Source organism: Octopus bimaculoides, chromosome 3, assembly GCF_001194135.2.
Source record: "Octopus bimaculoides isolate UCB-OBI-ISO-001 chromosome 3, ASM119413v2, whole genome shotgun sequence".
Classification (NCBI taxonomy): domain Eukaryota; kingdom Metazoa; phylum Mollusca; class Cephalopoda; order Octopoda; family Octopodidae; genus Octopus; species Octopus bimaculoides.
Window position 1 is genome coordinate 109,675,294 of NC_068983.1, and position 27,775 is coordinate 109,703,068.

At 34.0% G+C, this 27,775-nt stretch overlaps 1 protein-coding gene across 1 annotated transcript in view; it reads right to left on the reverse strand.

Annotated features, from left to right (window-relative positions):
- The window catches only part of LOC128247330 (uncharacterized), a 1,276,276-nt gene that overhangs the window by 1,168,248 nt on the left and 80,253 nt on the right, over window positions 1–27,775 (reverse strand). The window lies entirely within an intron of this gene.

Consider the following 27,775-nt stretch of genomic DNA (forward strand, 5'->3'; position numbering starts at 1 on the left):
TTACATGTGATTCCTCATATTCTTTTTTAATTTTGTTTCAGTCATTTGACTGCAGCCATGCTGCAGCACTGCCTTTAGTTGAACAAATCAACCCCAGGACTTATTCTTTGTAAGCCTAGTACTTATTGTATCGGTTTCTTTTGCTGAACCACTAAGTTACAGGGCCGTCAACACACCAGCATCAGTTGTCAAGTGATGGTGGGGAATAAAAACAGAGACTGACACACGCATACATATACATATATATATATATATATATATATATATATATATATATATATATGACAGGCTTCTTTCAGTTTCGTCTACCAAATCCACACACAACGTTTTGGTCAACCAGAGGCTATAGTAGGTGCCATGCAGTGGGACTGAACCCGGAACCATGCAGTTGGTAAGCAAGCTACTTACCACACAGCCACTCCTCAGTTTATTTGTACACACTAATATTACACAACCAGCACATTTCTTTCAATTCTCTGAAAATCTTCTGCATTTAAGGTTCATGTTGCATTACCAGTGTATCATAGCACTTAACACACAAGTAACATATAATCTTCTTCACTGAAAGGGAGAAGCTTTTTTGCTGCCAGTAGAAAATGTAGTGACCTGATCTTTTTCTAGCTTGTTCTTGTACTGTTTACTATGCTTTCAGCATACCGCTGATAATCAAGATAATCATTCACTGATAATCAAGTCACATAGGTGACCAAAACTTTTGACTACATCAAAGGGGGGGGGGCATCACAGTAGGTTGAAAAAAAACTATTTCCTTGAATGCCTGTCATACTTAATGCTCCTGTGAATCTTCCACATATGAAGGCTACCTTTGCTGTCAGCCTGTCACTACACCTAATGTTAAGCTATCATTATTATTATTTTGTTTTTCTCTTCATTTTTCTTTGTCATAAATAAAGACAGTATCCATGACCCTCTGCAGGGCCTCTGAGACTAGTGAGACAGTAGAAAAAAATCCTCATACCAGAGACTTGGCTTGAATGCTGACAGTGGAGTGGACTCTGCTAAAGGCACTGAAGGTGTCAGGCAGTGGTTTTAAGCTGAGCAGGGGATTAAGTTTACTACTCATGTAGGTCGTGGCTGGATTTGAATCCAGAATGTAAAAAGCCAAAACAAATACTGCAAGCCAGTCTATCATTCTCACAGTTGAGACAATCCACTGTCCTGGATTGGAAAGTTTTTATCAACTCTGTAAAAGTGAAAGGTCAATTTAACCTGAGTGGTATCTAAACTAAGAGAGTCAGAACAAATACGGCAAACTATACTATCTGATGCTCTAATGATTTTGTCAATTGACTTTGTTTACACTGAGATCATCATCATCATCGTTTAACGTCCGCTTTCCATGCTAGCATGGGTTGGACCGATTTGACTGAGGACTGGTAAACCAGATGGCTACACCAGGCTCCAATTTGGAGTTTCTATTTACTCCTTTCCTGTATACTAAACAAGGTCGTTTCTCTGATGGCAGCAGTGTCCTGTCTCCTTTATACTTAGCATATCTTTAGTTTGGTGAAGTTTACTTTATGACCCTTAAATACCAGGTTTTGTTTTTGTCTGGAATTTCTACCTCATATCTTCCAGAGATTCTGCTATAAGAACAAAGGCATCATCATAAGGAAGTTCTCACAGGCAACTAGTCTTAAACTTCTCTGTTATGCATAGAGTGGGGGTTGATGTCTGAGGCCTGATGGATCTCTACCTGCATGTTAATTCATCACTAAACTCATTGTGAATTCTCACCTTACTGAATGCACCACTATACATAGCTTGTATACGCCTCACAAGCCATACATCTGTCTCTAGCTACCAGATAACAGATAAGTAAATGTTAAACATTTAAGCTTACACCTAGCTGTTGTCTCACAAGGAAGATGGGGTGGTGGTACCTCTTTCTGGTTAAAAGCTTAACTGCAATCTCAACCAGGCTAATCCTATTCCTAATTTTGCAATAACTTTTTCAATAGCCTTCATAACCAACTCCTACAATATGATGCAACTGTAGTTTCCACTCTCTTGTGCAATTCCCTTTTAGTTTTTCTTATAGCTCATAATGATACTACTACAACAATCAGTGGGTATGATGTCTTTCTGTATTCAAGTGACTAAATTGTACTCTACTTTGCCATTTTTTTTTTAGCTTTTCTGGGATTAACTCTAATGGGCCAGCTGTTTCCCTGCTTCCATATCCTTAATTGCTTTATTTACCATGTTACTATCAAGTTGAATGGTTAATTACACTTGCAGTGTGATTAACAGTCTCTCAAAATAGCAATTCTATGCCTCGTCTTTTTAGCGTCAAGGGAATGCTTCATTATCATTCCATATACAATTCTCCTCAACGACATCTTGCTTCTCTTGAGTACACTATCTAACATCTGTGATTCTCATGTCATCTAACACCTTTAATTGTCAAGTCTCAGAATGTGTGCAAACTTCTTTCTCTTTTGTTTTTCCTCCTGCTAAGTAAACCTGACATCAAACTTCTTTCTGCAGTTTATTTTCTCTTGCACTCACACAAACACACATGCACATGCATACATAATATAAATTCAAGCCACTAGTAATCCAAAAGCTGGTTGCATCAGCATGTTTTAATTATATCCAGTGTTTCATAGACAACTTTTTTTTAATAAATAAAGAAGGAGCACAAAGTTATTAATTTTATTCTGTAATGAACAAATCACTTGTGGGTAACCAGTGTATGCGAAGTGATAGATTTTAAGAGTGAATGGGTATCAATGTTTAAGTCATGGCTACAGAGGCTATTGTTTTATCTGTATTGAGACTTTGCATTGCAGTTCTCCTGACCATATCCACCCATCTCTCTCTCTCTCTCTCTCTGCAATATCATTTCACACTATGGATCAATGGATTATTTCCCATTTGCACTATGAGCAACAGTTAATCTTCTGTCCACACACACAGTTCGCTCAGCTAGAATGTATAATCACTTTGTTTTGCTTTAGTATTACTGCCTTTCCCTAACACTCTGGTAAGTACTTTCCTATGAACTTCAAAACCTATTTCTGCTGTCTCTACATACAAGCATATGTATACACTATCTGTATATGACATATGCACATATTGTTATGCTTCATTCATACCAACAATATAACATAGCCATATAAGTACACTTACATACAACATGCTCATACAAGCATGTTCGTATGTCTACACACACACACACACACAGTTCTACACAAGCACATTCACTAATCTATACTAACATAGACACATACAAAATATATTCTCACTTCTTATTTCCATTGACTCAATACACACACACATGCATCAATTGTCTTCCACATTATCTCTCTTGATTAAAAGAAGCACTCTTCCTGTTGAATAAGAAGTTCCATACTAACTACTTCTGTTTTTCATTTTATTAATTTGCCATCTGGCTTTTCACTACAAAATATTGCATCAACAGCACTTCTTCCATTTTTTCCCTCCTTTTTTTCTTTTCCTTCCACAAAGAGCTATCATCTAAAATATTGACCCGTGTTCTGTTTCTTCCTTATAGTGTCTAAAATGGATTACCTTGCACTACTGTTTTGTGTTTTTGTATCTGTTCCTAAAACCTATGTAAAATGTGTTACCACAAGTGTTGCTTTGTTCCAGAATCCTGAATGACAGAAATAGGTTCTACTTTAAATGAATGTAAAACAGGAATGTAATAAGTGTTAAATTTCTTTTACTCATAAAAATACATCATCTCTAGAAACATTTCCCATCTGCTAATATCGTTCTTTTATATTGTATTCACAAGAAAGATTTTCCAGAAAATTACCTACTTCACAATGAGATATAATCAACATTAGCACTCAGTATTTTACTTCAAACTTATATGAAAAACATATTGGTCTTTCTGTCAGCAATATAATTATCTATATGTAAAATGGTATATTTGATCACATCAAGCTAATATTTCACTGGTACTTATTTTATGAAAGGCAAAGCCATCTTGGGTCTGATTTTGAACTCAGAACATGAAAGCCATAATAATAGCACAAAGTATAAGCTAATGGTCTACTGTTTCTATTATCCGTTGTTCACATTGCAAAATTAGTCACTTATGGTGAGACCATGAAACAAATAAAGCATAGTATTATCCTCATCATTGCTTGATGCCACTCAGCTGGAAAAAATAAGTAGTATTTGTATTTTAAAGGGTCAGCCTTGTCACATTCTGTTTCATGCTGAATCTCACTGAGTAAGAATCTGGGTACTGCACACACCAATGTAAAATCTCATTTTGCTGAAATGATCGGCAACAGCCTGAATAAGAATCTGGGTACACATGTTGGTGGAATGCTCAGCCACTTGCATGTTAATTTCATGAGCAGGCTGTTCCAGTGATCAGATCAATTGGAACCTTAATCATTGTAACTCATGGAATGCCAGTTTGAAGCCAACTTTCCCTTGCTAGAATGTGTTGGACATGTCTTTAAAATATATCCCTTTAAATTAATCCAATATTACCTTGTCTGTGTGACCCCCACAAAGCTGTTGATCTAAGCTCATCACTTATTCCTATGTCTCCTTTGGCCTTTTGTGTCATGGTTACCCTCAAATGTCATCACTCTGCACCTTTTCACTCAGTTCATACCTGTAAAGTCACTTATCCAGCAAATTAATATTTCACATACAGAAGAGCATACTAAAGTTAAATCCAGTGCTTACAGATCTTATATATTTGACATCAGTAAGCAGAACTTGACTAGTAAGCAGAACTTGACACATACTTCATACAGTCCTCCTTTTGTAAAAAGAAATCCTTAGTAACCAACCTAAGTAATAATACCTTGACCTTTCATTTCATTAAAATTCTAGCTACTATTCTTCTGCTACAAACAGTTCCATGACTAATTTGATAGCTTGGTTAATAGAAACTAGCAGTAGTATTAAGGAAGCTAGCATAATGGTTTATCCTGTTATCCCTATTTATACACTTGGAACAAATGGTTTCTTGTCAGTCTACTTGAAATGCATTGCATTTCAAAATGTATTGCTATATCATAGGAAGGTATTTCGATAAGTACTTTGGAATAGAAATTCACCTATATTCTGTGAGTATAATTTGGTTGTCAGTATGATATAAGAGTTATTTGTTGTTATAGCTGCTATGAAAGAAATACCATGATGATTTGGACATGCAATTAAAATTGATGATAAGCTGAACAGAAATGTGTTATAGCGTGCCAGTCATTATTGTCATCAAATTGGAAGGATTGAAATTTAAATGTTATCAGCTCATTAGAAGTTTTAAAGGACTAGATACAGATGAAATATTAATATGCATATAGATCGAATTGGGTGAGATCACTTTAATGATGATATAAGTGATAGTGATAGTGATGGTAATACTGCTGCAGCAGCAGTCGGTAATGATATGATGATAATTATGAGTGCAAATATAAGTAATAAAGGTTTCCCTGATAAGTTAATGAAAGCTATTAAAGTGAACTTAAACATAGAATATGCTTGTTTTGAAGCCAGTTGAAATATTGCAAAATTGTCACAACAATAATAAAGGATTAATCAATAATAAAGTATTAGTCACTTCAGTAGTAATTTAACTTGAAAGTGAAATGAGGTTACTGGAAGACTAAATAAATCTTTCAGATATTTTAGTCATAATGGTGTGGTTGAGAATTCTTACTTTCTCTTCTAAATTTTATTCACCAATAAAATATAAAAAATTCAGAATCACAGCAAATAAATTATCTTGCTATTAAGTTATTAATAAAGGTATAAAATATATTTGTTTTGTCTGTTCCCATTATTATTCACACACCAAAATATTTATTGTAATTATACTGTTTAAATTCTCTCTGCTCCCTACAGGGTATCATTAGAACAAGATAATCTGAATACATGCTTACATGAATAAGAATGTTCTCATTATAATATTTAGAGTTGAATACATAACAATATATATATTTAGAAGATAGAAATTTTATAGGCATGTGGAAAGAATAAAAGAAGAATAGTAAAGTATATTCAAATTTGTGATTAAAGGTAGATATTTTTTAAATATTTGAAATGAAATCATTAGAATTCATTTTGCTATAGTTATATCTAAAAATGGAAATTACAGAAGATCAAGGAATGTGAAGAGTGTTTACTGAAGAAGCCTGTTTAAATCATAACAGTATAACATAAGAACAATTATAATGATGAAATTATTGTTGATAACTTTGAGGCTGATGTGAATGGATCATTCCTGCTTAGAGGGAATAATTTAATAAGTCACATGCAAAATCTTCAGAATATCATATATATTAATTGAAATAGTAAACAAGTGTTTTCACAGTGTATTTGTCAAACTCAAAATCTACCTACTTTCTAATTTTCTTTAATTTGATCTTTGTGTTGGAAATGAAAACAAACTGTTGTGGTTTGAAAAAATTTTCTACAGATGGAATTGAATGTATAAATGTATTTTCTGTATGTTCTTTTAGCTGTTTTATATAATTTAAATTAAGGTTTTCATCATACAATGTATACTGCTCATTATTGATATGGTGCAGGTAGAGTTACCATATGTTTCATATCAGAATAAATTATTGAAAAACTGAAGAACTGAAAATAATTAGAAAGCAATAAAAGAGAACAAACTATTTTCATCCAGAAGAGAGTTGCTAGCAAAGATATGATTGTGAAAGAAAATCAATAGAGGCAATAAGTGAAAACAGCATGTTAAATAAAAGTATATTATAGATTGTGCATATATGCATATATTTTTCTTGTTACAAATTTTCCATTCTAGATTATTGGATTATAGTGTTGTCTACAACCCTATAGAGTTTATATAATTCTATATCTATTTAACTTTGGAAAAGCCTGAACTTAGAAAAGGCTGCATAAGAAGATACCCTATCTCACTAAATTTCATATACAAAGTATTGTTGAAGATATCTTATCAGACAGTGGGAAAAAATACAATGACCCATAAACTGTAATAGTGATGATACTACCCAATCCATAGTAGTAATTTCAAATTTGGTATTGAAAGTTTATAGTCATTGAGATTTAAAATATGTTGTTTTATTGAAGCAAGATTCTTATAAAATAAATGTGAAAAAAATACATACCTTACAACTACATTCTCTAACAATAACAATGTTTAAATCTTTAATTTAAAAGTTTTACTCATAGTGATCTGATTTTTGATTAACTCTTTAACAGATCCATTAATAATCAATTCATTAACAGATTCATTAATAATCAGTCTCTTCAGTCAACAATGATTAATGGGGAATGATACCAATCTTAAGAAGTGTATTCTGCCACTTTTCTATTTCATAGCCACTTGGTAAAATACTTTCATCTACTTAGGGTAAAGCAGAAAGGAACCTTAGCTGCATGAAGCCAACATAAATAGAAAACTACGATTATTTATAGTTATATTTGAGGTTGGCAATTTCGTTTTTTGTCAAATATCCACAAATACTATATACTGGTTGTTCACTTTAGCTTTATTATAATTCTTATTTTAATGTCATTTGTCTGGAAATCTTTCATCACACATCCTGTGACCTCTTCAGTGACTCTCCATCCCACATGTTTCCTCCTGTTCTGCTAAGTGCATTTTGTCTTTCTGCCATTATTTGGTAGCTTGGAATCTATGTATGGTGAGTCACTAATAATGGACAACATGTAACAATAGAGAGTATCTTTTAGTGTTGAAAAATTTGGTCACAAGATATGCATTTGATTTTTTCCAAAAACATAATATGCTTATTTAAATCGATTATTTTCAACTAAGAGACACCCAAGAATTTTAACTAATTTCTCATTTACTTTCTCAAATTATAAAAATAGTAAAGTAACTACTGATTTTATTTTTATTGTTGGAGTCTTTTACATGTGCTAAGTTGGTATCTCTGGCTACCATTAAATTTCTGTATTAAAACTCTCAATCTATATTTTTTTAAATAGTCACTATTAAGAAAATAACCAATGAAATAAAAGAGAAAAATAATGATTTACAATAATAAATTATAGAACTTTCTTAGTGAATTCTAGTATTTATTATCCAAGACTTAGATTGAAACATCACAAATATTTTTAATGATACATTTAAAAAAATACAAATATAACTGTTTCATTGTTAGCAAAACCAGTCATCTATATTAATAGATATTCAATTATGTAAAGAGCTCAACTGGTAAGAAATATTGCTGGGGAAAATCAAGACGAAGGGTTTTTCAGAAAAATATGTTTAACTATTTATAATTTACATTCAGTCATTAAAACTACATATCTTGAGAACATATCCAAAACAATATCAATTTCATTTGTAAAGATTTTTTCTCCTTCTTTTCAAACATCCAGATTACTGTTTTATTGACCATATTTTCACTATCAAGAAAGAACTACCACAAAAGATTAATTTTTTTTTATTCTACATACTTTAAGATGAATTACTGCCACAAATAATTTAAATGCTTTTCTTTTGATAAATTGCTGTTGCTTGTTTCATCAACAACCAATGAATCATTTTGTAATATTTTTTTAATTGTTTAGCTGAATACATTAATGTTATTTTTCCCATCCTCCTCTCACATTTTATTTAATTATCCTATGAAATAAAAATGAATAACTTTCTGTGAAGTATTGTTTACAAAAGACATGCAACACTGCATTTTGCTTTGTCTGTTTCCTTTCTTTATTGTTCAGATTAAGACAGTAATTGATTAGATCAAAAGAAACAATTTTGTTTTATTTTGAGGGACTAAAATACGTTACTAACAAGAGACATTAAAAATACTGTTAATCTATATCTTAGGGGGAAATATCCATGTAAAAGAATAACTGTAAAATATTAACTGAAGTCAAAAGCTTTTGCATATCTTTGCATAATTTCACTTTCTGATATTTAATTAAATAAAATGTACTGTTACTTGATCTTTCTGGATTTTACTAAATCATAAGTTAGGATGCTGAAATTGTAAGTGATTATTGTATGGCTAATTCTAAAATTGTATTGAATAATAATAGTGATCAGATTTGATAAATATTTGTATGAAAATCTAATATGCAACTTTCATATTGATATTTAGTGCAAAACAAACTCTTGTTTGTATCACTAGCAAGGAAATAAATCCCCACCACTGCTAGTACTGAGACCACCAAATCATGTGATTTCAGCCTTCCCTGGCCTTCTCAATGATGGACACCCAGACACTAGAGATAGCAGTGATGTAACTCCACCAGCTTTGTATAGAATCACAGTGCCAGAACAGGTGCTGGTGCTGCAAATAGTCAGTACACTTGTTAAAAAATATTCATTAGTGACAGAAGCAGTATTGATACCAAATGGTAATATTTATCCCCACTGTTGGAACAAACAATACTGCGGTAGTTAGCATGAGAGAAATTCTCATATTGGTTTTTGGTGCAAAACACACTCTTGTATATATTGCTAGCAGGGAGATAAATCCCCACTACCACTACTACCAGGACCATGAGATCACATGATTTTGGCCTTCCCTGGCTTTCTTAATGATGGATGTCTGCACGCTAGAGATAGCAATGCATCTCCGCCAGTGATATATAGAATCACAGTGCCAGAACAGGCACTGGTGTTATGAATAGCCAGTTCCTAATAAATATTTCTTTTGTTGCTAATAAATAATTTTTAAGAAGTGCACTAGCTATTTGTGACAGCCATACCAGTTCTAGCACAGTGATGCTATATATTGTTGGTAGAGATACATCACTACAACCTCTAGCATCCAGACGTCCATTATTGATGAGGCCTGCAAAGGCCAAAATGATGTAATCTGGTAGTCTCGGTGCCAGCAGTGGTGGGGATTTATTTCCCCATTAGTGATATAAGCACATGTCCGGCAAGTGCATCATCATCAATTCACAACAGAGAAAGTTCACTGTCATCATTTCACCATTTTTGTTTCAACAAAATAGTTTTTACTATTCATGTAGTCTCCTGTAACAATAGGTATGGGAGACCTTCAACAAGCAATCAACAAAGTGACTCACATGGGTCAAAATGACTAAATACGCAACATGGACTCTACCGTCAAACTAACACTGTCAACTCCCCACTGACAGTTCATACAGTTCCTATTTATTGCAATCGGTTAGTCCACCTTCAGACATGTGGGTGTATTCAGGATTCTCCCATAACAAATACATACCAGCATGGAAAGCAAAAACAACACATATCAATATAAGAATATTATCAAAGGCCAAACTACACATAATAACAACAGAACCAACCGTAAAAAAGTGTAGAGGAACCAACTGCAGTATGTTAAAATCTTTCTGAAGTATCAGTGATCCATCTGATACATCTTTTCCAAACTAAAAAATAACTTTACCTGTGAATCTAAAAAGCTATTTTAGGTAAACTGCTTGTGATGCACAGAAAACAACATAAGACAATGTCTTTAAGACAATGCATGAAACTGTCCTTAAGAACAATGCATAAAACTGCATAGACCCTGAATATGAATATTAGAGTACAGTAAATAGACCTCAGTGAACATATTGATATATGTGCAGGTAAAAAACAGCCAAATTTTACAATCTTCCCCTTGTTTCAAATTGGTGATGGCACATCACAACAGCAATACTTCAACAAGAGAATGACATTCATAACAAAATACTAACTACTTCTTAACTAATGTGAGAGAGAAAAGGTTCTTTAACTACTACTGCTACAACAACTACCATTTCCAATGTTACTACTACTATGACTACTGCATAAGTTGTTATTGTTGAAGCAACTACTTCTACTAGTGAGATTGATCCAACCACTATTATTATGACCACTAGTTTTGCTGCTTCTGCTACTGCCACCATCACCATATGATTTCTTCCACCATTACAAACCACTCACTAATATCAACATTGCCAGTAAATAACAATAAACTACTACCATTACAGCTACAAGAATGTACAATAGATCACTATTACAATTAAAACTGTTACTATTACTATTTTGACCCAACAGCCATCAGAAGGAGACCAACAACTCTCATGAGTTTTGTAAGAAAATTATATAAGCTTTTAAAACTGCTAACATGAAATTAATTTAATTCAATTCAATTCATTTTCCTTTTCTAATTGCCTGACTAAACTGTCTTAACAATCGATACTTGTTACTTATTTTTATAAAAATGAAAATATCTTCGTCCTATTTTTGTCATGACAAAGTTCTTAAAGAATTTTCTTTTTCATTTTTAATCCAGTATAACATGTAGCATAGTCAAGGTAGTAGCAATAAACCAATAAACCCTCTAAGAACACCTAGAAGGATAAATACAAGACCTGTCAAAGATCAGAGGGATCCAGCTTAGGGTTCAATGATTATCTAGCAAAGAAGTGCAAGATAAGGTACATGAGATGAAGAATGAGCATACTCAAAGACAACATGGAAGTAACAGACCCCTATTTCTAGTTGGAACATCCATACAGAAGATGGAAACTGAATTTTAAACCCACACTCTTGTGGGCTGTCATGGTTGGCAAAGACAAACAGAAACTCTGATATAAAACTTCATGTAGATGATACCATCAGTCATATTGATCTTTTCTTGCCAGTGGAACGCGATAACTGATACTTAGAGAATGATATTTGTGTTGTACAAGCATCTGTCACTATAATCTCTAGTCTGAAGCAAGGATCATCCTCACTCTCACTCTGTTTTCCCTCCACTCAGTGCCATTATCAATGAGATCCCTGATAAAGCTCCTGATGTAGAAATCCACTACCAAATGAATGGAGAACTTTACAACACTGCCTGCTTCAGAGCCCATCAAATTACCACCTTCACCAAGGTGTATGAGTTGCATTACTCTGATAGCAATGCCACACCCATGCACCATCCACTCAGTTTCCAGTCTTTAGGAGTCTGTGAGTCTCCAAGAATTTTTATGCCCACTTTGGTCTGGCCACAAACATTATGAAGATGAAGATCCTAGCACAGGAAGCTCCTGGCCAACCTCCCCCCAGACACCAGTGATATAAGATTAATGGCACTGTCCTCAAAACCATAGAGGCTTTCCTATATCTCAGAAGCTACCTGCCCAGTAATTTCACCATTCAGAAAGACATGAAGAATATGATCAGTGCAGCCCATACTGCTTTCAGAATACTCTCAAAATGAATCTTTCTAAACCACGACCTCACCATCCAAACGAAAATCATGGTACTCCAAGCCATTGTCCATTCCACAGTTCTCTACACCTGCGAGATGTGGTTTTTGTATGAACAAGACTTGAAGAAAATCAAGCATTTCCAACAGCACAAACTTCACATCATCATGAGGATTCAATGGAAGGACTACACTACCAATGAAGAGGTTCTTCTCCAGGCTTGACTATCCAGCACTGAAGCTACTGTGGAACAGCACTAACTCTGCTGGTTGGACCCCGAGTCAATTACTCTTTGCAGAGTTCATCACAGACACCAAACCACATGGAGCCTCCAGATTCCTTTTCTGAGACCAACTCAAGACCATTCTCCTTCACTACTCCATTGATCCAAATATTTGGGAGACAATTGCCAAGGACTTCCCAAAGAGGCAGCATGTCATCGTCAAGGGAACAGACCTGATGAAAAATAACAGATGTCAAAAAGAATACAAACATTGAAGACACACAGAGGGAATCACACTTCATAGTCCCCTACCAACTTTCCCCTGCTATTATTTGCCCTTGGCTCTTTGATACCACCATTGGCTTGAACAGCCACCTAAATAAAGTACAGGCATCCTTCACACCCATCAAGATGAAGAGGCTATATATAAAAGCATATGTATATATGCATAGAGATCTATATTTATGTGTGTATGTTTATAATATACACATGCACACACACAAACATATACACATATATATGAAGACAGTTGTGTGAAGAAGTGCAGATCTCTAATGGTAGAGGGAACCCATGGAAGAGGTAGACTCAGGAAAATATAGGATGAACTGGTGTCGAGGCACGACCTTCAAACATTGGGTCTCATGGAGGTGATAACAAATGACAGAGACCTTCCACGATATACTGTGCTTGAGAAGACTTGTCAAGCCAAGTGAGAATGTAGTCATGGCCAATACCAGTATCATGTAACTGGCACCTGTGCCAGGGGGACATAAAAAGCACCCTTCGAACGATGGACCTTATGGAGGCAGTGACAAGTGATTGAGACCTTTGGTGATATACAGTGCCTGAGAAGATCTGCCAGGTCAAATTAGATCATAATCGTGACCAATGCCAGTGTTATGCAGCTGGTATCCATGCTGGTGGCACGTAAAAAGCACCAACTGCACTCTTGGAGTGGTTGGCATAAGTAAAGGCATCCAGCCATAGAAGCCATGCCAAATCTGACTGAAACCCAGTGAAGCTCCCTAGCTTACCATTTTTCAGTCAAACTATCCACCGATGTCAGCATGGAAAACAGTTGTTAAATGATGACAATGATGATGATGATATAAATGCACACATATTCACACACAAACATACATATCTCATCATCATGAATATTACTTTATGTCTGCTTGGCACCAGATTAGTTTGGTAGGTCATCATGATTTGATTCTGATCCTATAAGGTGTTCTTACCATCTTTGATGGGTCTGTTAATATGTTCTATTTTGGAATAAAGTCTAACACTGCCTACCCTTTCTAGCACCAATCACTTCAATTCACTAGCAAAACTTTCATTTTTAGATTCTTTCTAATACACAATTCTTTGAAAATTTTGAGCTACATTTTTATGACATTCATTTCACAATCCTGATTATGTATATATTACATTCTATGATATCGAACTTATTTTCTGTCTGCCTAATTTCACTCAGAAGGTTTGTATCAATCTAGAACTATTATAAAATATACTTTTTCAAGATTGGATCAGGAATTTCATGAATGCATGGCAAACTTTTTTCTTACATATCTATACTTGTATCCAAAATACATACATAAATACACCTAGTCACAGCCACCTACATAAATATATGAAATATATTTCTGAAATTAAAATAATCTACTGTCCTTCACAAAATGATTTGTTTTGTATAGCCCTTGAACTATTGCTGTATATTGAAAAATTTGACATTATATTCTTGCTAATGAAAGAAGAGAGCTAGGTACAATAAATTATTCACATATTATATAGCATAGATAAATACTTTTACATATATTTCTATTTCTGTAATAGCTATCTATCTTTGTTTGAGAGTGTATGTGTGTGTGTGTATACATACACACATACAATATATATGAAAATATACATACACACACACAAATATATATCTATATAATTCCTACATTCCTATGTATGAAGTTCATATAAATATGACCACATCAACAAACTTTTTTTTAATCAATATTTATTAAATATTCAAATATTTATGTAATTATATTCCACCAAAAGCACATATTATCAAAGAATATATTAAATTGAACATCTATAAATCGATGTACATATTTTAAGAATTATAAAAGGAAATGAGGATTTATAAAAATCAATGCTGTTTTGGAAGAAACATTATTTAGTGTCACAATAATTCCTCATTTGTGTCATACTTGATAAAATTTGTTTCCATACAAGGTTAACTATCTAGGTCAACTATTGTTGGCAATTATTTCAATCATAATAAATAAGCACATCAAATATGTCTATCATTTGTTTGACATCAATATTAGATGTTTCTTAATGAACTTTCCCCTCAGAACAATTTGTGCATATTATCCAACCATATTTTTTTTGTTTTAATAGAAGAAAAAAGGCTGAGAATTATGGGCATCAGTCAAATTTCAAAATGGCACTTACTTAGATTATAAAACGAATTTCTTTAAAACAATTTTGAATACTTTAATAAATTTTCTAGTCAAATAGAATTTTAGTAATTTACATAATATCAAATTTAATATTAGAAAATCAATATAATTTACATGACACTGCATTTGATATTTAAAATCAATTTCAAAATGCAAGCACTTTGTAATTGAGGCAAGATGTTCATATAATGGAGCCTTTTTAATCTTGTTCCAATATTTCCATCTCAAAGACCTTTCAATGATTCTAAAAATATTTTCTTTTGAATATGTACATGAGCAAGAAAATATCAAACCTGATAAAGACATAATTCTAGATAATATAAAAAATGTAACAGCATTGTTTTAATATAAAGATAAATGAACACATGAAATCTAATGTCTTTCAAACAACACAGGATGAGTTTCTAATTTTGGTTATCTTAAGCTAATGTTTTGTCAGCAACTTAGTGAAATGATAAAGCATGGAAGTTGCTCATGCAAATGATAAATTACTGTTTCTTCTTCTCAAGTGATTTCTACAAAGAAGTGAAGTAAACCTAGCTACCAAAATGTGTGTACTAATTATGCTAACTTCTTTGTAAGCAATATTGTGACTCAAATTTTCACCTAGTTTACAAGTTGATCCCTGAACAATACAGCAGCTACATCAATGTGAATATCAGTTCCACCTCACTCACTAGAGAAGAACTCATTCTTTTCATGAATTTTAAGTATTTCAACTCTGCACAGACACATAAACACACACACACACATATACATACACACAGACATACACACACACACACACACATACAGATATACATATACACATACATATATACGCATACATCTACATGCACCCCCCACACACACATGCATGCACACACACACACACACACAGTTACCTGTACAGTTATGCTTCAGTCTGATTACTTAATAATTTAAAAACATTGAATATCACTCATATATATTAAAATACAGGTTCTTATCAACTAAGGCTGAAATGTGAGTATAATAAATTTTACTCAGGATAGCCCAGTTGTTTATTCTTATATTCTCTTTTATTTTCACTTTCATTCTTATACATGCTTCCCTTAAATCAAAATATCACCATAGTTAACTCTTCACAACATATCTTCATTGCAAGAGAATTTACCCACCATAAGATGTAAAACAAGAATTAAAATTATTCAGACCAATGTCTCCAGAGATACCATTGTGAGTGATAAAGTAAAACTTGAGTTGTAATCTCACCCATTCATGTAATTTTCAAAATAGCTTGAATTTTCACAGGTACGATTAGTCTCAATTAAAACAGCAAAATGAAAATAATGATACTTACATACAAGTCTGCCTGAACACCATTATAGACTCCCAAGTAAAGCAATGCACTGAAGCCCATACATGCACAACCACATAAAACCAATTTGTATAAACATAATTATGGAAAATAAGTAGAAGTTTTAAAACAACCCCAAAAGCAGAAATTTTAAAAAGCCTATTCTTATTCAACTTCATAACATGCAAAGACAGATCTTTTCAGATAGTGTTATTTTTGATAACTCTCCTCAATTCGAAGGTCTGTCAGTATCTTATATTTTGTAGTCTAAGAGTGAAAGCACAAATGTTTTTCCAGAACTTGGAATACCCCGATTAGGATAGCTACCAAAGTGTTATGTCCTATGCCATGCACACACACTATGCACAGGCCCCCACCTCAAATATCAGCAAAAGTACTTTTGATGTTTCCAGAACCCACCCATCTATCAGTCACAACAATAAAAATTCAAATTGTTTTCATCATCATCATCATCATCATCATCATCGTTTAATGTTCGCTTTCCATGCTTGCATGGGTTGGATGATTTGACTGAGGACTGCTGAACCGGATGGCTGCACCAGGCTCCAATCTGATCTGGTAGAGTTTCTACAGCTGGATGCCCCTCCTAACGAAACCACTCCGAGAGTGTAGTGGGTGCTTTTACGTGCCACCAGCACGAGGGCCAGTCATGTGGTACTGGCCACGCGGTACGGCCATGCTCAAAATGGTGTTTTTTATGTGCCACCTGCACAGAAATATATAAATAGATAGGTGATTTCAACAAAATCAGTGCTTAAACATTAACAATAAAAAAAAGCATACACACTACAACAGAGATTAATCAACACACCCTTTTGAAGAATATAGCAAGAACCTTGAAAAATTTTAACATATAATCATATGCAACTGGTACATCATGTAGATAGAGATGAGACAACATGGAATTGCAGTAAATTATTTATTATTATTCAAGTGTACAACACAAATGTTTGCAAAATTTCTTTGTAGAAAATCGCTTTAGAATTGATTTGAAGGAAAAAGCTTTCAAGATGTCATTTTTCATGCACATAAGTGAAAGCCCATTGAAATGCTGCTGTGCCACTAAAAAAAGTATAATATTAATATTCTAAGTTATTAACTAGGATATACTTTGACTTCATTGTTTTAGGTTGTTCTGCTGGTCAATCAGAATAAAAATTGTGAAATAATAACAGTAAAATCGCTGATAGACTTGATATCAACTAAAAAAGCTGCTTGTTAATTGTTTCAAGATTCTACCCAAGATGAGTAGTCTAAAATTTGTATATTCAAAATGAAAATTTTAAAAAGAATTTCTTACCAACATGTTGTTGGAAGCTTTAGGTGTTTTCGCTCACAACGCCCAGTCTGGAAATCGAAACTGCGATCTTATGACTACAAGTCCACTGCCATAACCACTGGGCCATTGCGCCTCCACTTCTTACCAACAATAAGCCTCATAATGAACAGTACATCTCAAAAATCTGGATGTCAACTTGAATGATGACACAGGATTTGAGAGAGAGAGAGAGAGAGAGAGGTGGTGGGGGTGTAAACATAAAATAGGGGCTGATAAACAGATCAATAATTGAAAAAAGTCTCTACTGAATTTGAACTAGAGACAAAAGCAAGAACAAAAGCAACAACAACATAATACATACATATTCATCATCATCATCATCATTTAACATTCTTTTTTTTATTATGCTGTCATTGGTTGGATGGTTTGAGAGGAGCTAATGATTCAGAGGTCTGCGACGAGCTCTGACTAGATCCTAAATCCATGGTAATGACATTGACTACTTTAACGGTACCTCTTCTAACTCAATACACTACATAGCAAGCAAACACTGCAAAGGGGAAAGTGGAGAGCCATTGAATGACATGTTCTAAGAACATCACCTGCATCAGAACACAAATCTATAGTCCCACAATATTACTCTCCTTGCAGCAACACAGACCACCTTGAACAAGTAGAATTCTCTAACATTATTTGCAAATGACATCTGCAATATAAGGAAAAGTGTCTCATCATCATTCATCAACAACCAGCTGTATCTCTTAAGTAAAAAAATTATCTAGTATTCTACTATCAGAATCAGAGATGTACTTGTTTGGCAAGTCATCTGATCTAAGACTATATGTTGAAACTAAAACAATTACAGAATAAAAGACACATATTAACGATTCACAATGCAAGAACTCAACTACACTTAAATATTTATTATTTGTTATCAAATTTTTATCGCATCAGTTGAAACTTGGCCAATGACGTAGTTCCACTGCATCTAATTTAGAGTGAACTTATCAGGATGTATAAGCTTCAGGGTGATAAATGTATTTTTCATCTATGTTGTATGTCATTCTGGTTGTCATTGCCTGTTGTTAGTAAATTGGTCAGTTAACGTGGTATCTAATTCTAATCCACAAACCATATCTTTTTTATTTCTATAGTATTGTATACAGAAATGATTTCAAAGGAGAGACTATGACTATAGGTTGACACAAATTGCATGAGTAAGGGGAGTGGGTGGGGTGGGGGCAGAGGAAATAGCAGCAGAAGTAGGAGTAGCAGGAGTGGTAGTATTAGTAGCAGTAGTAATGAAATTAGCAGAACTAGTGGTGAAAGAAGAAAATATATAAAATGCAATAAAAGGGATATATTTTGTTACTATGTTTTTTTTAAATCCTTGGTAGATTACACTGAGCATAGGGTTTACCTATCATACACCAACAGCCTTCTACTTTCCTTTAGATAACAACTAGATTATATATACCTATGGCTGACATCAAGGGGAATTGCAACTCATTGGTTTAATAGCTTCTATAAAATTTCACTAAAACTTCCATAAACCTTATGCCTACAATCTTCCATAAAATTTACTGAATCTCATAATTCCAGAAACTTTACATAGAAAAAGGAAAACTACATTAGCACAGAGTACTGAAACTGACTTCTACATAGCAGCAGTTGCCAGCCATGATTCCTTCACCAGCCAGTAACAGTTACACTCCTCATCCAATGATAGCCAATCTTATGTAGAAGCTGTGAATGCTTTGTTACTCAGAACCAGACATCCAGGAGTGATAGCTCACTTCTATGAAACTTTATATTATTAGATTCTGAATGAGATTGTATACATACATATATATATGTGTGTGTGTGTGTGTGTGTGTGTGTGTGTGTGTAAGCGCACATACACACACACACACACACACACACACACACACATATATATATATATATATATGATTTCATTCAGAATCTAGTAATATAAAGTTTCACAGAAGTGATCTATCACTCCTGGATGGCTGGTTCTGAATTACAAAACTGTGATGTGCAAAATTTGTTAACACCCCTTAGAATGCTACAATCAAATGTTAGTTTGTCTTTGAGCACATGGCCATCAATGAGGATGAAAACCATCTACCAATAGGCTCTGATGATGGCTAAAAACTCAAGAAAATCAGTGACTGTAACTATCTGGTGTCCTGCATAGTTAACAGGAAGGAAAATTTCCTGATGTGCAAAAGACAAGACTGAAGTGCTTGTAACAAGCTTTACAACTTCAAGCATTCAAATGCCTCTAAGTCAACAAGGCTGACCTTCTCCAAAGTGCTTGTAGGGAGTATTCTCTATGGAAACATAATAAAACTACTTCTTAAACTCATTTACTCAAAGAAATGTCTTGAGTTTGGGCTCCCAATCACTGATGACATCTAACATGGTTCTTAAGGCCTGCAAAAGATTTACAAGTCATTCCACACCAACCACAAGTCAAATGCCCAGTAGCAGCCTGACCATCTGGGTGATGGGACCCTAAAACATCAAGTGAATTGAATGGTCAGCCTACAAACCCTGCTTCACAAGGTGCACAAGAGATGATGCTTCATATTATACTGGTAGACAGAAGCACCTCTGTAACCAAGCTTATGACTAAGTAGGCCGACCATTTGAGAAACAGACACAACAACACTGGTCTACAAAAGAGACTCTTTTGTGCCCTTTAGGGAGTGTGTGAGCCCTCTTACTCAAAAGAGACTCTTTTGTGCCCTTTTGAGTAAGAGGGCTCACACACTCCCTATATTTACCAGCATGTCTCAACTCACTGTATGCAACACTTATTCTTCACTTCTTTAAAACCAGTAGAAATCAGATTCATCCACAACTCCCTCTCTAAAGTAAGAAACTCCAAAGTGTTATTATCGATATTGATCTTTAGAATTGTCATTGAAATGGCTTGCACAGGGTATGTCTCCCTTGTTCTAACTCACCATGCAACACCTGCTTTGGTAGGCAGATATCCTCTAAATGGACAAGATGATCAAACCATCTAAGCTGGTGTTTCATAATCATGGACTCCGTATTTGTTATTTCTGCTAGATACAATACTCTTGTATGAGATACATGAGCTTGCCAAGAGATCTTCAAGATATTACACAAGCATCACTGGTGAAAACACTTGTAGTAACGCCGTGCGCATGCATAGTCTCATGCATGCGTGGAATTCAACATCCAAGCGTTACCCACTTTATTCTGTCTCTTTCTCGACTGGCCAGCGATTGAGCAAGGACGTGTCTAGCTGTCTCTCTCCATCTTTCGAACTCACGCTAGACAGCTCACATCAACATACCAACGTCCCAACAACCATGTTCTCACACACAGAAGGCGTCTCAACAATCAAGAGTAAAGCTGTATATTTTCCACCATAAATAAATATTGTTGAGTTGATAGTTTGGAGTTCTGCGTTCCGTTCATTCTAATTTAATATAGGAAATTGGGTGTACACCTAATGGTGTATAACCAATTTCCTACAAATTGGTGACCCCGACTAAAGAACAAATGCGGCCATGGATTCTGGACTACCAACCAATAATACTATACGAGACGTCAAATTCATTTTTACACAGCGTCGTCTACTTGCTAAAAATACCAGCAACATGCTCGTCACATGCGAACAATTTCATCTTGGGTTAAAAATTTTTTCAAGGTTTTCGCTAATGGTCGTACAGATTGTATCTGTCGACCGTCTGTAAAAGCGTACCTCTTCAAACACCATCATCACCAAGCAGCCTTTTCAGCACCAGCTTCGTTCAACCAAGATTACCACCGCAACGACAACAACAACCACTACCAACTACAAGCATTCCCCCGACGTCGCCAACAGTTTCAACAGGACATCATTACCACCGTCAACATCATTACCACCACACATACAGAACACAGCTACAGCTATAAACCAGTTCCTGTGCCGAAGTCTTCGCCATCAATGTACTGTCTACCACAATGTCATGCGCCAACAACCCCACCACCAGGGACACACCAGATCAACGCACTCGGTTTTATCTTCACTGTATGAGTGGAATATCCACTCACGCACAACAGTCAGAGCTAGCCGACTAGGATATTTAGTACCAGGTAACAGGTCGCAACTCGCATCGACACTCAACTACAGCTCTGCTAACTGACCACAACTTCCTGAGTACAGACATTCAACTTGTGTAACTTTTATACGAACTGGATTTTTTTTCTCTACAGACACTTTTACTATGTTCTGTGTTTTTTCTCTCTCACACACACACTTGTGCACTCATACATTTTCTTTCCTTTCAGAAACATTGCATGCATGTATCTCACAAGTGTACATTCATGTCTTTGATTTTTCTTTGTGTGTCTTTGTGCTACATCTTGTGGGTGGTTTTCAGTGGCCATCCGGCCTCAGGCGTTCCTCCAAAAAAAAAAAAATTATATTATCGTGCGTTCCACACTGGCGAGGGGAGCCCTGTAGTAACGCCGTGCATATGCGTAGTCTCGCGCATGTGTGGAATTCAACATCCAAGTGTTTCCCGCTTTATTCTGTCTCTTTCTCGACTGGCCAGCGATTGAGTAAGGACATGTCTAGCTGTCTCTCTCCATCTTTCGAACTCACGCTAGACAGCTCACATCAACATACCAACGTCCCAACAACCATGTTCTCACACACAGAAGGCGTCTCAACAATCAAGAGTAAAGCTGTATATTTTCCACCATAAATAAATATTGTTGAGTTGATAGTTTGGAGTTCTGCGTTCCGTTCATTCTAATTTAATATAGGAAATTGGGTGTACATCTAATGGTGTATAACCAATTTCCTACACACTCAAGACATTGGATATGCTTGTGGTAGGTTGTTCAGGTCATGCATCCATTCAACAGTGCTGTCAAAACACATACTTGATAGACTTCAACTTTTGTTGCTACTTTGATGTTCAGTCTTGATTCAAACTTTTCAAATGCATCACAGTCTTTAGAAAATCTATAATCTCCTCATTAAGTATATGAAATGTAGATCATGTGAGGCTTTGGAGCCCAAAGCTATAACCAAAATGTCAATTATGTCACACTAGTGTGGAAGTCATCACATACATAATTAGTAGCTATCTAAAAACTATCATCAAGGTACTACCTCACAAGGCAACATGATATTGTTATGAAAACAATATATGAGGTCTGATAAAAAAATATCGGGAGTGTTGCTATGGTAATGGAACTAAAGCACACATAATGAAGCCACTTGGTACAGATTGACCTTGAACTCTGTCACAAATGCATGCTAAGTCCCATCGTTTATAGCAGTGCTTGGAAGTAAAGTGTGTAGAGTACAGTCAAGTTTCAGTTTGCCAGATCTCCTTAATTGTGTCAAGGAAGATGAAAACTTTTTGAAAATGGTCATAACAGGTAACAAACCGTGGATCTATGGATATGACCTAGAAAACAAAGCAAAAATCAAATCCCAATTGAAAGGAATGAGATCTCAAGACATCAAAGAAATCCAAGAGAATGCAACAAGGTAGCTGCTTGCTATCCCAAAAGAGGAGTTCCAAGAATGTTTCTATCATTGGAAATGAGGAAGGATAAAGTGTGTAGCTTCAGAAGTGGACTACTTCAAAGGAGATTAAATGCTGAATTGATGTGTTGTGGTTTCCTTTTTATAGAACCAGTCCTGATACTTTGTGATCAGACCTCACAAAATGCCATCTGAAAAAAATGACTGTTCTTGAATAAATATGTAGAATCTCCCCGTTCCTGAATATATACATAATCATCAACACAAAAAATATTGACAATATTGACAGAACTTTCCCATCAAAACTTCTATGAAGTGCAAACATAGGCCAAATATAGTTGTTTGGGACAGACAAGCAAAATGATGCACCATCATATAGGTCAAATGCCCTACTGATGTGAATTACTAAACAACTACTTCAAAACTTTTAGGTCCCATACCTAGATTATAGTTTCACATTCATACCAATAATAAATGGGGCATTTGGTTTTCTTAGTAGATACCTAAGTGACAATTTGGAAATGCTACAGTTTTCAGAAAAAGAAATCAACTAGATGAAATGCATCTTAGAAATGCAATTTGTAAGGGGAACAGTAAAAATATGCAAGACTTTTCTCAAGTTCAGCATGTGACATTCTTTATGCTATCTAAGTTTTAATGATGGAGCTTTATATCTTTGTTATAAACCTACTTCTTTCTTATATGAAGACGTCAACAAATTAAAAATAAAAGAGAACATACATATATATCACTCATTCATTTTTATGTTGTTTTTCATAGTGACATAGGTTAGATGAAAAGTTATTAAAATAATATTTAAGAGAAGGATGCCCCTCCTGTTACCAATACTTATTTGGTTTTGAAGTAAGAGATTTTTTTTATTGCACTGGCCTTCAGAAGAGCATAACTGTACTTTGTATTGTTTATAGATGTGAAAAATATTCTTGTCTTGTTCAAACAGTTTCTAGTGCAGCAAAATACACTTGCCAGAGAAGCCTCACAGTGCCACCTTTAGCAAGTGTTTATTACTATTCTTAAAAATATTCTATGCTATGGTTCACTATAAACTTCATAATTTTATAGTTTTCAAAATAGCAGAGGAAATTACAAAGATACTGCTAATGTGTGTGTGTGTGTGTGTGTGTGTGCGTGTGTGTGTGTGTTGCAAATGAGATTCTCACATTTTCCCAACCGATCTGAACAATTACCATACGGATACTTTTTTTTTTGTTTATTCTTTTCTTTGGCATGCTGGTAATCACTGTATGGATATTCCAGTATCTCAAGTTCAAATATCCAAATGTGTTCCATTGATTACCAAGTAAAATTTAAAATATTGGTTTACTTCCAAATTTTTTTCTTTCTGTTGTAAATGTGTTATGAGGTTATATGATGAGTAAACCAAACATTATATGAAAAATAAAAACAGTAACCTGGAAAAAAATTAAATACGAGGTATATGATGACACAACTTCTTTTAAATATCTCTGTTTATAATAGTTAATGATTCAAAATACCATCATACCCAGCCCACATAATTATAAAAACATTCTTTTCATTTTCTTTTATTTTCTTTTTGGTTAATACTGTGTCAAATATTTCTTTTAATTACATAACATCAAACATAACCTTAAGTCTTTATTTGCTTTTTCTTATTTGAAAATATTATGTTTATATTTCTTGATGTTTTCTAATAAAATTAAAAACAAATTTCAATTAAGCCAAGAAATGTATTACACATATCTTAAGAGAAATATGGAAGTCAAACAAACAACCTCAAAAGCAGCTTCTGACAAGTTTTTATATATTAAAATCAATAAGTCATCTACTAAAATTTCAAAAATATCCAGCTAACTTCTATCTAACTCTCTTGTCCATAAACATTTTCTATCAAGGATCACTCTACTTTCATATTATCTACAGTTATTTTCCCTTTAGTAAATGCCTCAGTCTCTAAAACAAAGTTTTTCTACAGAAGAAAATTTACTTCCAGTAACAGCTTCAAGCAGATTTATAGATTAAAGTACATTGAAGTTGTTAGCTTAATTTTATGCCTTCTCTTTAATTATTTATTTTTCACGAATATGTATTCAGGTAAGTTTATGTTATAACAATAAAAAAATTTCACCAAAAATTACTTTATTATTTACTTTAAGTTTGACATTATAAAATACCTCTATATCTATCTATATTGAGAAAACATTTTGAATCTTACAAATAACTACTGCTTGTTTCTATAAGAGCTTGTAACTGAATCTGCATTTTCAATGGTATAGTGTGGGGTGCACAAGGCATATAAACAATATAAGATGGCCACTTTTTTCATGCTGAAGGCAAATATATGTTGAAAGTACATGCCATTTAACATATGAGTGACCACTATGTTCTGTACATGCTATGCCACTGCTCATTTTCATTCATATATTTTCAAGTTTGAACTTACAAACTTACTTTGTAATAAAATCCTTGTTCATTAAATCACAACTGCAAGCTCTATGTTTACATGGTTAAGAATAAGGAGCTATATTAAAGTTTATACAATAATAACAAATTTAGAGATATCTTTAACCCTTTTAATAGCAACCTGCCTGAGACTGTACCTGGCTCTATGATGAAAACTTCTTTTAAAATTATCCAAATTACATCAAAATTTTCTGCTGCTTTATGTTCCAAACACCAGGTTAATAATGACAAAGTCATTTTACTGAATTCTTCATTATTTTCAAAATTAATTGAGACAAAAGCAGTGTATTTCAACAGAAATACAGTAACAAAAGGTAAAACACTTCAGGTTTGAAAATTTTCAGTTTAGTTCCCTATTAATAGTTTAGTCTTTTTAATAGTTGTTGAAGATTTTCTTCTGCTAATTCAGTTATTAGTGATTATTTTTCTTTCACCTTTGCTTAGAAGTTTTGTTAATATATATATATATGTGTATTTTCTAGTGGTGGTGGTGTTCAAATCCCACATTTACTTGGTGAACATAGATGACCAAATATATGCATAACTTGGTATTGTATTTATTATTTTGTTATCATGCAAAAAAAATTTTAAAAAGATCTGAAGCATTGCAGATAAGACTAAATTATATTGTAGATAGCATATGTAATTGTGTATATAACTGTTTACTAAGATGTCTTATTATTTATTATGCAGGATGATAGCCATCATAATTCTGCTTCTTTCTGCAAAGGGTTGGACAATTTCCAAATTGTTTTTTGATAACAAACTGCAGTGACAGTCTTGGACAATTTCAACCAAACAGAAAAACAGCACAGAGCAATAAGAGTCACTACATATATTAGGGCCCAAAATACTTAAAACCTTGTTAGTTACTGGCATGCTACAAAGCTTAAGTGCAGCTTTCTTTAGAGCTCTGATTACCATTTCTGGTAGTGTTACATCTCCACACATATACCCACAAACATGTACACATAAACATCCTACACTATTCCCATAAAAAGACCATCTAGCTGACAGATATAATTTACTCACTAAAATATGCCAACCACTAGCACACAGAATAATGTTTCTTCTTTCTCTCCAATGTTTATTCCCAAACCTCACACTAAACATTATACTTAATTCTTTCTCATATCTATGCCCTCTTGAGTTTTTACTTTTTCTTATCTTTCCTACAAATACCAACCTACAGAAGTGCAATGTGAAAATCAATAAGATAGACCTCCTCAGTAGAGAAAGACCTCAAGACATCATGATTATTTAATGGTTGCATATCAAAATATCTGTATTACCCACAATTATATGACTGAATGGTAAAAGGAAAGATGAAAGAATTAATCAAAGGGAGAAAGAAAACTAATTCTCGAGAATCACTGAATTGCAAAATACTTTTTTGTTTTTTTTAAAAATTGCTAACATGCATATTTTCACTTAAAACACACTTTTAAAGAATAAATCAGGCTGATGAAACAGAAAAGATGCAAGAAACGAATTCAAGATGTAAATTCCATACTTCAAGTAATAAGCCTGTTATGAGAAACAGACAAATATGCGTATAACTTGGATTAATGTCCGTAAAATTTAACAACTGGCTCCATACTCCTATATTACCAAAATTAGCTTATTAACACAGCCAATAATTAGGTTCAAGTACTGTCATCAAATATGCTGATGTGAATTGATTTGTTCAAAAGTAGAAAGTATTTTTTTAGAACTATAAAGATTACAAGCTCTTTCTCTCAGCATTTAAAAAACAATTCCATTCCACATGCTTCACAAGATGCTGGGATTTAGCCAAAAATTAATATAACCATTAATATCACTGGACAACTTAAGCTTTGGTTATAAAAACATTTATTCAAAATGCTTTTTTATGGAACTTGGCATTCCTTTACATTGATAATAAAAGGACCTAAATATGCAACACACTAAAGGATAAAATTGCCATCAAATAGTAAAATATCAGAAGTTATGTAGAAAAGTTATATATACACTTTGTAATCATAGAATTAAATTGGGTATTAAAGGGAGGGTTGGCAATATGATAGAACCTACACACATAAAAGGAAAATGATTCTTACTAAACTGTAGGCATAGGCATTGCTGTGTAGTTAAGATGTTTGCTTCCTAACCACATGGTTTTAAATTCAGTCCCTCTGTCTTATACTACAGTACTGAGTCAACCAAAGCCTTAAGAGTAGATTTGATAGATGGAAACTGAAATAAACCCATCGTGTGTGTGTGTGTGTGTGTGTGTGTGTGTGTATGTGTGTTTTGTGTGTGTGTGTGTTTGTGTGTGTGTGTGTGTGTGTGTGTGTGTGTGTGTGTGCATGCATGT